Here is a 13,114-nt window from a genome sequence, read left to right on the forward strand (position 1 = left end):
TTCCTTCCTCCATCGTCCCCGTCGCCCATCACGCCGGAAACGCGAAGAACTCCGCCGCCTTGGCGGTTCTCCGACGACCACAAATCGCGCACCAACGACGATGAAACCGGTGTCGTTCGACTCGCAACACGACGATCTACAAGCCTATACTAACATAATCATCTACCAATTAACCAAAATCAAAACCCAAATTCCAAGTATAATCCGAAAATCACAAATTAAAATTCGAATAATCAATAACTGAAATTGATCATAGAATCATAAACTACGATTTACAGGCTTCAAAATGGTTACTTACATGATTGATTTGGATAATAGAATCACCTTCAAATATGTGATTGAATTCCTTGAGTGTTCTTCACCAACAAACCGTAATTCTTGATTTTCTGAATTTTTAATAATAATTAACTAACTAATTAATAATAAACAGCTATTTATAGTACTGAAAAATATACCCCTAAATAAATTAAGGGGCTAATTACACATCTAATTAAAATATTTGTCCCTAATTTTTATAATTTTTGGGTATTAATAATAAAATTTTAAATATCCAACAAATACATAATATATGCCAAAAATTCCCAAAAATTATGAATATTACAAAAATGCAAAGAAAAATGATGTTTGATAATTTCATGATCATATAAAAATGAAAATGTGATTTTTGTGGGGTTATGACTCCCGAAGGGGTCCGGAAAAAAATCATTTTTCGCGGAAAGAGGTAAATTTGTAAAAGTCTAGGGGTTCAGAATAACGATATTGTATAGGCGTTCTTGGAAAAATAGGGCCAATAATTTGTTTGAAATACGGGGTTTTAAAACACTGTTTGAGCTGTACGGGTTTTGAAATAAAACTTATAACTTATAATAAAACACTCAATAAATACCCGAAACACATTCTGATCAAAACAGACAACACGTAGCACATAGCAGTTTGGGTTTTAAGACTCAACACATTAATTACATAATAATACACATAATATCTTATTAAAACATATACAAACGTAATTTCTCGGTCGTTACACATAGACTTCGTCCTCCAAATCTCCATTTAGAAAAGCACTCTTGACATCCATTTGATAGACCTTGAAATCGGCATGGGCTGCATAGGCTAAGAAAATTCTGATGGCTTCAAGTCTTTCAACAAGAGCAAAGTTTCATCAAAATCTATTCCTTCTTGTTGATAATAGCCCTTAGCAACTAATCTAGCTTTGTTCCTGACCACTATGCCATTTTCATCCATCTTGTTTTTGAATATCCATTTAGTATCAATTGGATTCTTTCCTTTAGGCTTGGGTACCAGCTTCCATACTTTATTCCTTTCAAATTGGTTTAGCTCCTCCTGCATAGCTAAAATCCAATCAGGATCCAACAAAGCTTCTTCTACCTTCTTTGGTTCTTCCTTAGATAGGAAGTTGCAATATATACATTCTCCTTGAATTGTTCTCCTTGTTTGAACTCTAGAAGATACATCACCAATGATGAGTTTAAAGGGGTGATCTTTTTCCATTTTCTTTGTTGAGGTAGATTAGCTCTATATGAAGTGGCCTCATTGTTGTCTTGATGTGTGACTGAGTTTGATTATTAGAAACTCCCCCTGAGTTTATGTATCTTTGATTAATAAAGGGGAACTTTCTGTGAGTGATCTACCTTGATTTTCAGCTTCTCTCAATGACCCGACGGATGGTGCACTTTGTGTTCCGATGGATGAAGCTGGTTGTCTCCCGACGGATAAGGCAGATTGTCTCCCGACGGATGAAGCATTTTGTAACTCGACAGATGCTGAATTTTGTGCTTCATTAGCAGTAGATTTTTCTGCATTATCCTTTGCCACTGTTTCTTGATCAGTTTCATCATCACTGCCATCATTAATCATCTCCACATTATCAAATTTGAGGCTCTCATGGGAATCTTCATCTTGCAGTCCTTCAATCTTTTTATCATCAAACACAACATGTATTGATTCTATAACAATGTTGGTTCTAAGATTGTAGACTCTATATGCTTTTCCCACAGCATATCCAACAAAAATTCCTTCATCAGCTTTAGCATCAAACTTCCCATTTTGATCAGTTTGATTTCTCAAGATATAACATTTGCAGCCAAGACATGAAGAAAATTTAGAGTTGGCTTCTTGTTCTTGACAATTGATAGGGTGTCATATACCTTGCTTGATTAACCAAAGAAATATTCTGAGTGTAGCATGCAGTATTTACAGCTTCAGCCAGAAGTATGTTGGTAATTTTGATTCTTCAAGCATTGTTTTTGCAGCTTCAATAAGTGATTTGTTCTTTCTTTCCACTACTCCATTTTGTTGTGGAGTCCTTGCTGCTGAAAACTCATGCATAATCCCATTATCTTCACAAAATGCTCTCATAACAGAATTCTTGAACTCAGTTCCATTGTCACTCCTGATTCTTCTAACTTTGAAATCCGGATAATTGTTGACTTGCCTTATATGATTGATGATGATTGCACTAGCCTCATCTTTAGACTTTAGGAAATATGTCCAAGAGAACTTTGAGAAATCATCTACAATTACTAGGAAAATCTTTTCCTTGAGATGGACAATACATTGACTGGTCCAAACAAATCCATGTGTAGCAATTGCAGAGGTTCTTCAATTATTGAATCAAGCTTCTTTCCGAATGATGCTTTAATCTGTTTTCCCTTTTGGCAGGCATCACACAGTCCATCCTTAGAAAACTTCACTTGAGTAATACCTCTAACCAGTTCTTTCTTGATAAGCTCATTCATGGTCTTGAAGTTTAGATGGGATAGCTTCTTGTACCACAGCCAACTTTCATCTTGACTTGCTTTACTGAGAAGGCAAGTAACAGATTCTGCATTTGATGAGTTGAAGTCAACTAGATACACATTTCCTCTTCTCATACTAGTGAGAACCACTTTGTTGCTCCTTTTGTTAGTCACAACACAGGCTTCTGAATTGAAGGTTACTGAATTGCCTTTATCACAAAGCTGGCTGATACTCAACAAATTGTGCTTGAGACCATCCACTAAGGCAACCTCCTCAATGATGACATTGTCTTTAGAAATCAAGCCATATCCACAGTATAACCTTGTTGTCATCTCCAAAAAGTAATACTTGGGCCAGCTCTCTCTTTGAACTCTGTGAGCAGGGTAGAATCTCCAATTTTTGTGTCTTGAACAACCACTATCCAAGTACCACAGATTCTTTCTATTTCCCTGATTACTTGAAGAACTGTGTCTGTTTCATCATACTTGACCATTAGGGCTAGATTAACATAGCTGACATCTTCATCCTCATCCAAACCATCTACTGCCAGTCATTTTCTTGTGTAATAAAAGCCCTTTCCTTTTGTCTGAGCAACTTAAAATACTTCTGTTTATAATCCACAGACTCAAACTTTTTATTGCTGGAATCTGACTTTCTACACTCACTGGCAAAATGCCCTGCCAAGCCATATTTGAAACATTTGAATTTTGATTTATCTTCCATATTTCTATTTGTCTTGGCTGCTCCAAAGTTCTTCTTGAACTTGAGCTTGGCAAATATTCTGGAAAGAAATGCAAGATGTTCATCAATATCATCCATATCATCTTGGCTCAAAGAATCTTCATTTTCAGCCTACCAGCCCCTTGCCCTTGTTTTCACAGACCTTTGAAGTAGACTCAACAGCTTCTACCTTCACTTCCTTCTCCTTTTCCAACTCAGCAACCAGTGCTATGTGTCACACCCCCAACTTAACAAACAAAATATATAACTATTACAATATTTAAAAGAAAGTAAATATAACCGAATCCAAGATCTTACAGTTTAGGGTTTTGGAACAGCCCAACACTACCATCTATTATAACTGATTTAATATCGAGTCCTCACACAAAACTATCTCTTATTCTACCTGAGCTCGGACATACGCATCGGCGTCACAGGTCTTACGTGTTGTTTGCTTGAATCTAACCATAGCTGCTAGCTTTAATATCAGGGTTAAAGCAAGGAGTGAGCCAAATGCTCAACAAGTGCTAAACAATACGGTACAAAACATAAATCGAGATATTAAAGAATGACATTGCGAAGATATAACTAATTAATAACAAGAGATGAAATTTTGGGTGATGGCATCATTTGCTTGAGTCAAAATATTTTCAAAATTATAACTTAATCCAAATCATTTTATGACGCTACGGATTACAGCCGGTGATCAGTCGCGAAGTAATCCCGAACCTCGCTGGGTTCTCAAACATTAATGAGATCCCTAGACAACTTTTAAGCCTACAATATAAGTGTGGAAAAGACTCGCGTCTCAGTCCAGATCCACTATTCAAAGAAATATTTATCCCCCTTTGGGACTGAAAATCCACATTTTAATCATTTCAAAAACTAATGCCGATTTATAATAAATCTCTTAAGTAGTAAACATTTTTATCAAGGGATTATAGATCAACTTCGAATACTGGAAATATGTCACCAAATTTTAGGGCCATGATCCACTAGACTTTACTATATTAGGGTAATTAAAGGTTTCCATATACAAGAACTTTGACAAGGAGATTTAGCAAGGCTATTGGATAAGAGTAATGCCAACTAGGCTTAAAGCAATGGTTTTCGACAAGGTACAAGTACTAGAACATCAAGAAGATAAGCTTCATGAATACTAGGGGTGTAAGGTATGAAGAAATGATCTTTAGCTCAAGGTATATCAGGATTATCGAACTTTAGGGTAAGAAAGGGTTATAATCAATTAAGAACAACTTTAAAGAATATCTGGCTTTTAGGTATCAAGGTAAAGTTTCTATTGGGGTTCAAGCATCAGGGTGAGATGTCAATATTTTAGGAATCAATAGCATGATAATCAAGAGGATCAATCAAGTATTATATCAAATCTTTATTTTTATCATGGCATTCAATTACTTTGATATACTAGTGTGATACGACTTTTGATCGACTTGCAATATGTACTTGAGGGTTCATGGCATTTCTATATAATACGAAGATAGATTTAAGAATCGCTTGGTTCAAGTATATCAAGATAACTCAGGACACTAGCATCAATATATATGAACTAATTATCACACATTTGCAGTGTAAACGAAAAAACAGGTTGAATCACTTGCCTTGAGAAAGGCTGGTCTGGTCTAGCTGGTAGGAGCAACTGGAAGCTTTACCTCGACCTTTATGGCAAGTTTACCCTCGTCTCGAGATCCTACATAAATAATAATAACCTCATTATAATATATTCTCACCAACTCAACCAATTTACAACCCGAAATTAAACACAAATGGCACTTAGGCCTATATGCACGCAATTTCTAATCACCTTATAAATACAATAGTACACATAGCCACATATAATCACATATCATTTTTTAATTGTTAGGTCCCAATTTGTTTGTAGAAGGGGGGGTTGAATGCAAACAATACCGTTTCGTCGAATAAAATGCGGAATAAAATTGTGAAACAAAATTCAAGTTAAATAAAACTTTTATTAAACTTGAAAGGTGTTACAACTACGGTATCGGTTACAAGGGATTAATCTCAAATCAATTATTACAAATTTAGAATAAATTCGACATGAACTTTTCTATTTTTGTAATTAAAAGATCAAATGCTAAAAGCGATTTGAGATTAAGTTCTAGGGATTTTAATCCGCTAGATTGATATACAAGAACAAGATAAGTAATTCTAGTGGTTTGGATTTAACATTAACAAACTAGAATATTGATCTTGAATAAGCAGATGGAATGATGAAATATTTTTCCTTTTGTTCTCTGCTGTGTTCTCTTGTTCTTTATTGCTGCTCTTGCTTCTCTAGTGATATTATGATATTGTCTTCTGCTTCTTTTAATCAATCACAGCCGAAGTTGTTGAACTGGTGTGACAATCTTTTAGAGCTAGCAAGACAATTAAAATGAACTAGCAAGACTTTCGGTATGACTATTAATTGTCATACCGATTGTCATAGTAGTACAATTGAAATTGTTTTTCTGAATAAATAATTGATTTTAATCTAATTAAAAATTCTATCAATACAATCAACTGAATTAGCATGACATTCGGTATGACTATCAATTGTCATACCGATTGTCATACTAGTACAATCAGTTGTCTTTTTAGAATTAACACAGATTTTAATCAATTAACATTCTGAAAATCCTCAATATTAATTCTAAATTAATTAATCAATTTAATTCAATTAATCAATAAATTAATCCTTGCAGATATAATTTATTCTCTTAATTAAATTATATGACTTAATTAATTAATAGAGAATTAATACTATCCCTGAGCAGCATCCATTCTTCTGACAATCTTCTGAAAGTCTCTTGAGATTATGAATCAATTCCGTCACTTCAATGCTGACACTCGATGTACTGTCTGGTTCATGAGTGACTAACTTTCGTGACGTTTCTTCATGTCTTGACTTTGTTGTTCTGATTGAATCCTTGTAATAAATGATACCTTGATGAGATCTCTGTCACTTGATTAAATCCACGATCTTGATTTATATCACGGAGGCATGATCAAATTCTTGAACTTCTTCCAGTGAATCTTCAAGTCTGCAGATGAACAATGTTTCTTTATTCTTTGACAGATGTTACTTTGTGAGATCTCTCCTGATGCTTGATCCACTATTTACTTATTACATTCTTATTTGAGTTGAGTTAAATACTCGAATAAACGAGTAGGCTATGACATATGCCTTTCAATCTCCCCCTATTTGCTTGTTAGACAATAACAAGCAAATACCTAGAGGATAACTCAACTAACAAATAAGAAAAAGATATAAACAGTAATGTAAAGTAAATAGCAGAAAAGTTCTGGATTATATTTAACATTTTCCAGATTCCAAATGAAATTTACAAGTGAATACAAGATAGATGTTCCTCTAGCCTGAACATATAACTACATTAGTCTATCTTGATTCATAACGCTCTAATCATATTACATTGAGTTTTGAGCTAATTGACTTTAGTTGTCTTCTCTTCTGACTTCACCTTCTTCTAAATCTTGAAGCAATTCCTTGTCAAAAACACGATCCTTTTCTGAAGTGAAGCTTGCAGGTCTGACTGGTTGAACTCCAACTGACTTCAACTTATTCTTGAGTTGATTGTACCTTTTAACATTCTTTTCACAATAAGCTTGAATCAAGTCAGCAGCTTGAGTCTTCAACATGGATGAATATCCAGCAGTTCTCAAATGATGTTCCATCCAGACCAGATGCTTAGCTGAGTAGTCTTTAAGAGATTGTACATCTAGCTGACAGATTTGAAGACAATCAGACTTAAAGAATCTCACTTGATGAGGATTGTTGACCACTTGAGGACTAGCCCTGCTGGCAAACTCTTTAAGCCTTTCCCGAAGAACTTCATTCAACTCTGAGCTTCTTTTCACTTTGTTTAAAAGAACCCAAATCTCTGACAACGATCGATTCTCAAATAGATGAAGTGACACCTTGAATGATCCTTCACTCTGACAATATACAAAAATGCTCATCTCATTTAGGGATCTATCAAAAGCAGCTGTGATCCTTGAGACTTCAGTCTTGATAGCATTCATGTACATGTCATTGTTAGGATTTGAGATTTCCAGCTTGTCAAGAAGATGTAAGAACTGCCTATCATTGTTAGTGCATAGCTGAGGCATATCGAGTACTCTCCTAGCTTCATCCCACTTTCCACCAATCTTTAGTCTGACATCTCTTCTCCTTTCTTGAGCTTTAATGTCATGAAGACGTTGCTTTTGAAGAGTTTCTGTTCTTTGTATGTCTTTTCTCCTGTCAATGATCTGTGAGACCTTCTTGAGTTCAGCTTCTTTTCTTTGCATCTCTGACTGCTCTTTCTGAAACCTAGGATCCACTGTATCTTCTTCTTCCCAATCTTCAAAATCACTTTCTTCTTCAGCTTCAAATAACCCATCTTTATCTTCCTGAACTGGTTCAGTGGGAATGTCAAAAATATCGAAGTCATCCTGTTCTCCACTGTAGTAGGCATCATCAGCCTTTCCTTTATTTCCAGCAGAAGTATCTTTTTCTTTCCCTTTGGTACTACTCCCTTTCTTCTCCCCTTTAGTTGAGGGATCCTCTACTGACTTTCCTTTGAAACCTCCACCACTTCCAGAGCCTGATCCTCCACCAGACGGTCCTTCAAAATAAGCTCTTTGTTCTTCATTAGGGCAATGAGAATTCTTGATCATGTAATATAAGTGCTTCATCCCTTCATTTAGATGTTCCATGCCCGTCTCTATCTTTAGAAATCTTGAGTTGTCCAGTGAATGATTCATCTCAACAAGGTCTTCAAGAGAAGTCATTCTTGTATGTAGGGAGCAGAAGTTGGATATGTCATCAGCTGATAAATTTGGAGTGTCCTGAATAGAATTGAGCTTTGGTATTACAGTAGTCTTTAAATCTGAGATGTCATTCCTTATGATTGCAAGCTGATTGTCGACAGAGGTGGAAGAAGAAGACCGTTCAACCACTTGTGCTTTGAATGCTTGAGCTTCAGCTTGACTTTTAGCAAGTTCTTCTTTCAGGGCAGCAATCTGAGCTAACAGGTTGACAGTATCAGTGTCTGTGTGTGCTCTCACCTGAAGTTCACTCGTATTTGGTTCACTCATCTCACGTGCATGTGTTTCTCTCAATATGATTGCTCGTGAGGAGTCTTCCAATTGCTGTTCTTGTGTACCTGCATTAAAAATCACCCTAGCCTCTTCAAGAGAGGTCAGTGGTGGTGCAATGGGAATTCGCGAGTCCCGATCCTCAGTCAATGCTATCAAATCTTTTGGAATAGATGTCTGAATTGCTTCAGGGATAGATTGACCGAGTTGCCCTCCACTTTCTCCAGATAAATCTGCGAGTGGAGAATCCCATAAGGGAGCCAGAGGTGTTGGATCTGGGAGGGGAGAAAATGACTCTATTAAAGATGGCGGAGAGTCAGATTTTCCCTCTGAAGCATGTGACTGCTCTTCTGCCGTAACTATGGCAGGCACTGTAACCGACTCTACGTGCACTCCTCGCTGGGTGTCCTGAGTATTATCTGGGGAAGTGTATGGTTCCATTGTGAGTAATGGAATTGTGCTTGACTCAGTACAAGATGCCATGGCCCTATGGCGAATTTCAATAGATGCATCCTGTTGAGAGAATGCCTCTAGTAACTGTTCATTGGCCATTTCAAAGTCCATGTCCTGTTGGGAGGACAAGGATGGGCTTTCAGATGCCTCAGAATAGGTTTTTCTTTTCTTAGGAGGAGGCAGAGCTGAGGGTTCACTCATATTTGACATTGTACTACTTCCTAGTAATCTTCTGGGTAACATTTTAGACAGTGGGGGAGAGGGTGAGATAGAATGAGACTCTGTGTTTGGCTCTATGACCTGGGATTGAAGCTGTGGTTCTACAACTTCATGGTCAGCCCTATCAACCACTGAGGGTCTGTTAACAGAAGTAGGAAGAGAGTGAGAGTGAGGAGTTACTACCTGTAATGGAAGAGCCTGGGTGGCTTGAACCACTGGAGGTTGAGGTTGCTGTTCATGGCCGGGAAGATTAAAAATAGGCAAGGGAATATAATTGGCCATGAAAGCAGATACAAGTACTGGTACTTGCATAAATTTGAAGGTTGTGTCTTGGCGAGTGTAAATCTTTTTGCTAACTGGTGGGGGTTCGGTTACAGCAGAGTTAGCAAAAAGTGCTTTGTGTTCAGGGGTGAGTAGATGATCTGCTATAAGCATAAGAAAACGAGCATAGTAACATGATACCCTACGATTCGTAGAATGATCACGTAAAGCAGAAGTTAGACGTCTCAAGAGAATGGGAAAAAGTAGTTTGCCAAAATTGATCCTTTGATTGAAAACAACCGCAAGACCAATATACTGCAGGGTGGAAGTAATGTTATGAAAATTAGATTTTGTGCAGTTGGCAAACACTTTGGAAAGTGTATCGAAGAATATATCCCATTCAGACACCAAATTCGATTTAGAAAGTTTGGTTAAATTGATCACCCCCTGATAGTGAATAGCATTGAAAAAATTTGTGATATCATTTTCAGAGGGTAAATTACAGAAATTGTCTAGTGGAAAATTTAACGCACGATTGACGACTGTTTCATCAACTACATACTGTGTGTTTGCGATGGTGAATGAAAAAGATTTTGAATCATCGGCCACAGTAGAAGTTGTGCAAATCAGTCTAAGTAGATCGACGTTTAAAATCACATTTGATTTAATAGCAGAGCTAACAATCGAATGATCATTTAAAAATCTAATCCAAGGCTTAAATTTTTCAACATCACATTTTTCCGGATTAAAATAACCAACCTGATTATGCGCGACAATTTGGAAATTGAGAGCCATTTTTTTTTTTTTTTTTTAAAATAATAATAAGACACAAGCTTTTCAGAATTTTAAGAATAATATTAAGAAAATTCGAATTAATTAAATTAATTTAATAATTCGAATTAAATTAATTATAATCGAAAAATTTAGACAGAAATGTATCTCGTTAAAATTCTTAAATCACTAACACAGTTTTGACAAACCAAAAGACACAAATAAGAAATTAAAATTAAAATAAAAGGTTCAAATTCAATAACACAAATGGAATTTGAAGGGGCAAACTGATTTTAATTTGTTTTTGCGTTTTTATAATAATTTTTATTTAAGAAAAATTCAACAGCACTTCTTTATGTATATACTTGTATGTATATATCACAAAGTGATGATTTTGTGTGCTGAGTAAAAACTCGAGCAAGGGAATAACAGGTTTGATGGTTTTTGTTCGAGGAGAGAGAAGAGAGAAAAAGAGGAGAGAAAAAACTGTTCAATTTTTTGAAAATGAACTGTTATGATTAAAATGGTTTAACACAACACAGCAAAAGCCTTATATAACAGCTGGTATGACAATCCGGGATTGTCATACCGATTGTCATACCAGGCAAAAAGAAGGAAAATAAATAACAGAATAAGTATTAAAATTATAACTGGTATGACAATCTGATAGTCATACCGATTGTCATACCAGTACAATAATAAAATGAAATAGATATATAATGTTTATAACTGGTAAGACAATCAATAGTCATACCGATTTTCTTGCCAGTATAAACTAAACTAAAAAACACTGAAATGACAATTATATTCGCAAATGACTTTCAGCAAGACAATTTCAATTGTCTTGCCGATTGTCATTCTGGAAATAAAAGCTTTTCATACAGAATTATTATGAAAATAAGTATTTATATTTATAAGTACTGAAATGATTTTCAGCAAGACAATTCAATTGTCTTGCCGATTGTCATTGCAGTAGAAAAACACTTAATATTGTACAGACTTCTATTTATGTACTGAAACCACATTTTAAAATAGTAAAACTGAAATAAAAACTTATAATTTTTACAGAAACAAAGATAATATATCAGAATTAATTATTTTTATTCCAAAAATAGATTTCTGTTGAATTTTAGCAAATAAAATTCATAGAAAAATATTTTTAGAGGAAATAAAATATTCTGAGATATTTTAAATTAACAAGTAGGGAAAATAAAAATAGATAAGATAATATATATTACATAGAAATAAGCAAGAATTATGATAAAATGATAAAATAAATTTGCAGATGAATTTTTCATTTATGAAAAATTCATTTGTAAATTCATTCAAGAACAGATTCCAGATATTAACTAAATTAATCACTAAAACTATTCAACATGCCCAATTTACCAACTAATCCGGTAAATGTGGATTCGTCAAGTGGTTTAGTGAAAATATCTGCTATTTGTTCTTCTGTTGGAACAAAAAATAGTTCAACAGTACCATTCATGACGTGCTCTCTAATAAAATGATACCTGATGTCAATGTGCTTTGTCCTCGAGTGCTGCACAGGGTTGTTGGTGATGGCTATTGCACTTGTGTTGTCACATAAAATAGGAATCTTGTTCAATACAGAGCCATAGTCTCGTAGTTGGTTCCTAATCCACAAGATCTGAGCACAGCAGCTTCCAGCAGCAATATATTCAGCCTCGGCCGTTGAGTTGGAAACTGTTTGCTGTTTCTTGCTGTACCATGAGACTAGCCTGCTTCCTAGGAATTGACAACTTCCTGAGGTGCTTTTCCTATCAACAACACTTCCTGCATAATCTGAATCTGTATATCCGACAAGGTTAAAACCAGATTCTTTAGGGTACCAAATACCTAGATTTGGTGTTCCCTTAAGATATCTTAAGATTCGTTTAACAGCAACGAGATGAATATCTCTAGGATCCACTTGGAACCTTGCACATAAACATGTAGCATACATAATATCTGGTCTACTTGCAGTAAGATAGAGTAACGAGCCAATCATACCTCTGTAACTTGTGACATCTACCTTAATGGAGTTTTCACATGGTCCAAGCTTGACAGCTGTAGTTGATGGAGTCCTTGCTGATGCAGAATCCTCTAGATTGTATTTTTTGAGGAGTTCCTTGAGATACTTGGATTGACAAATAAATGTTCCATCTAACCTTTGATTTACTTGTAATCCAAGAAAGAACTTCAGCTCTCCCATCATGCTCATTTCAAACTTGTTGTGCATTAACTTAGCAAATCTCTTACAGAGATTATCATTAGTAGACCCAAATATTATATCATCCACATAGACTTGGACTAATATAGTATCATTCTTATGTTTTTTAGAAAAGAGAGTTTTGTCTATGACACCTCTAATAAAGCTATTTTCAATAAGAAATTCAGAGAGAGTGTCATACCATTTTCTTGGTGACTGTTTTAGCCCATAGATAGCCTTGAAAAGAAAGAAGACAAAATCCATATGATCTGGATCTTCAAAACCAGGAGGTTGCTCTACATATACCTCTTCATCCAGCTTTCCATTCAGAAAGGCGCTCTTGACATCCATTTGATAAACTTTAAAGTTTGAAAATGCTGCGAATGCCAGAAATATCCTGATGGCCTCAAGTCTAGCCACTGGAGCATAGGTTTCATCATAATCAATACCTTCAGCTTGAGAATACCCTTTAGCTACCAGTCTTGCCTTGTTTCTTGTAACCACACCATCTTCATCTAGTTTATTCCTGAATACCCACCTTGTACCAACAGCTTTCTTGTGTACAGGCCTAGGCACCAGTTTCCAGACTTGTTGACTTTCAAA

Source organism: Apium graveolens, chromosome 7 (assembly GCF_009905375.1).
Source record: "Apium graveolens cultivar Ventura chromosome 7, ASM990537v1, whole genome shotgun sequence".
NCBI classification, from domain to species: domain Eukaryota; kingdom Viridiplantae; phylum Streptophyta; class Magnoliopsida; order Apiales; family Apiaceae; genus Apium; species Apium graveolens.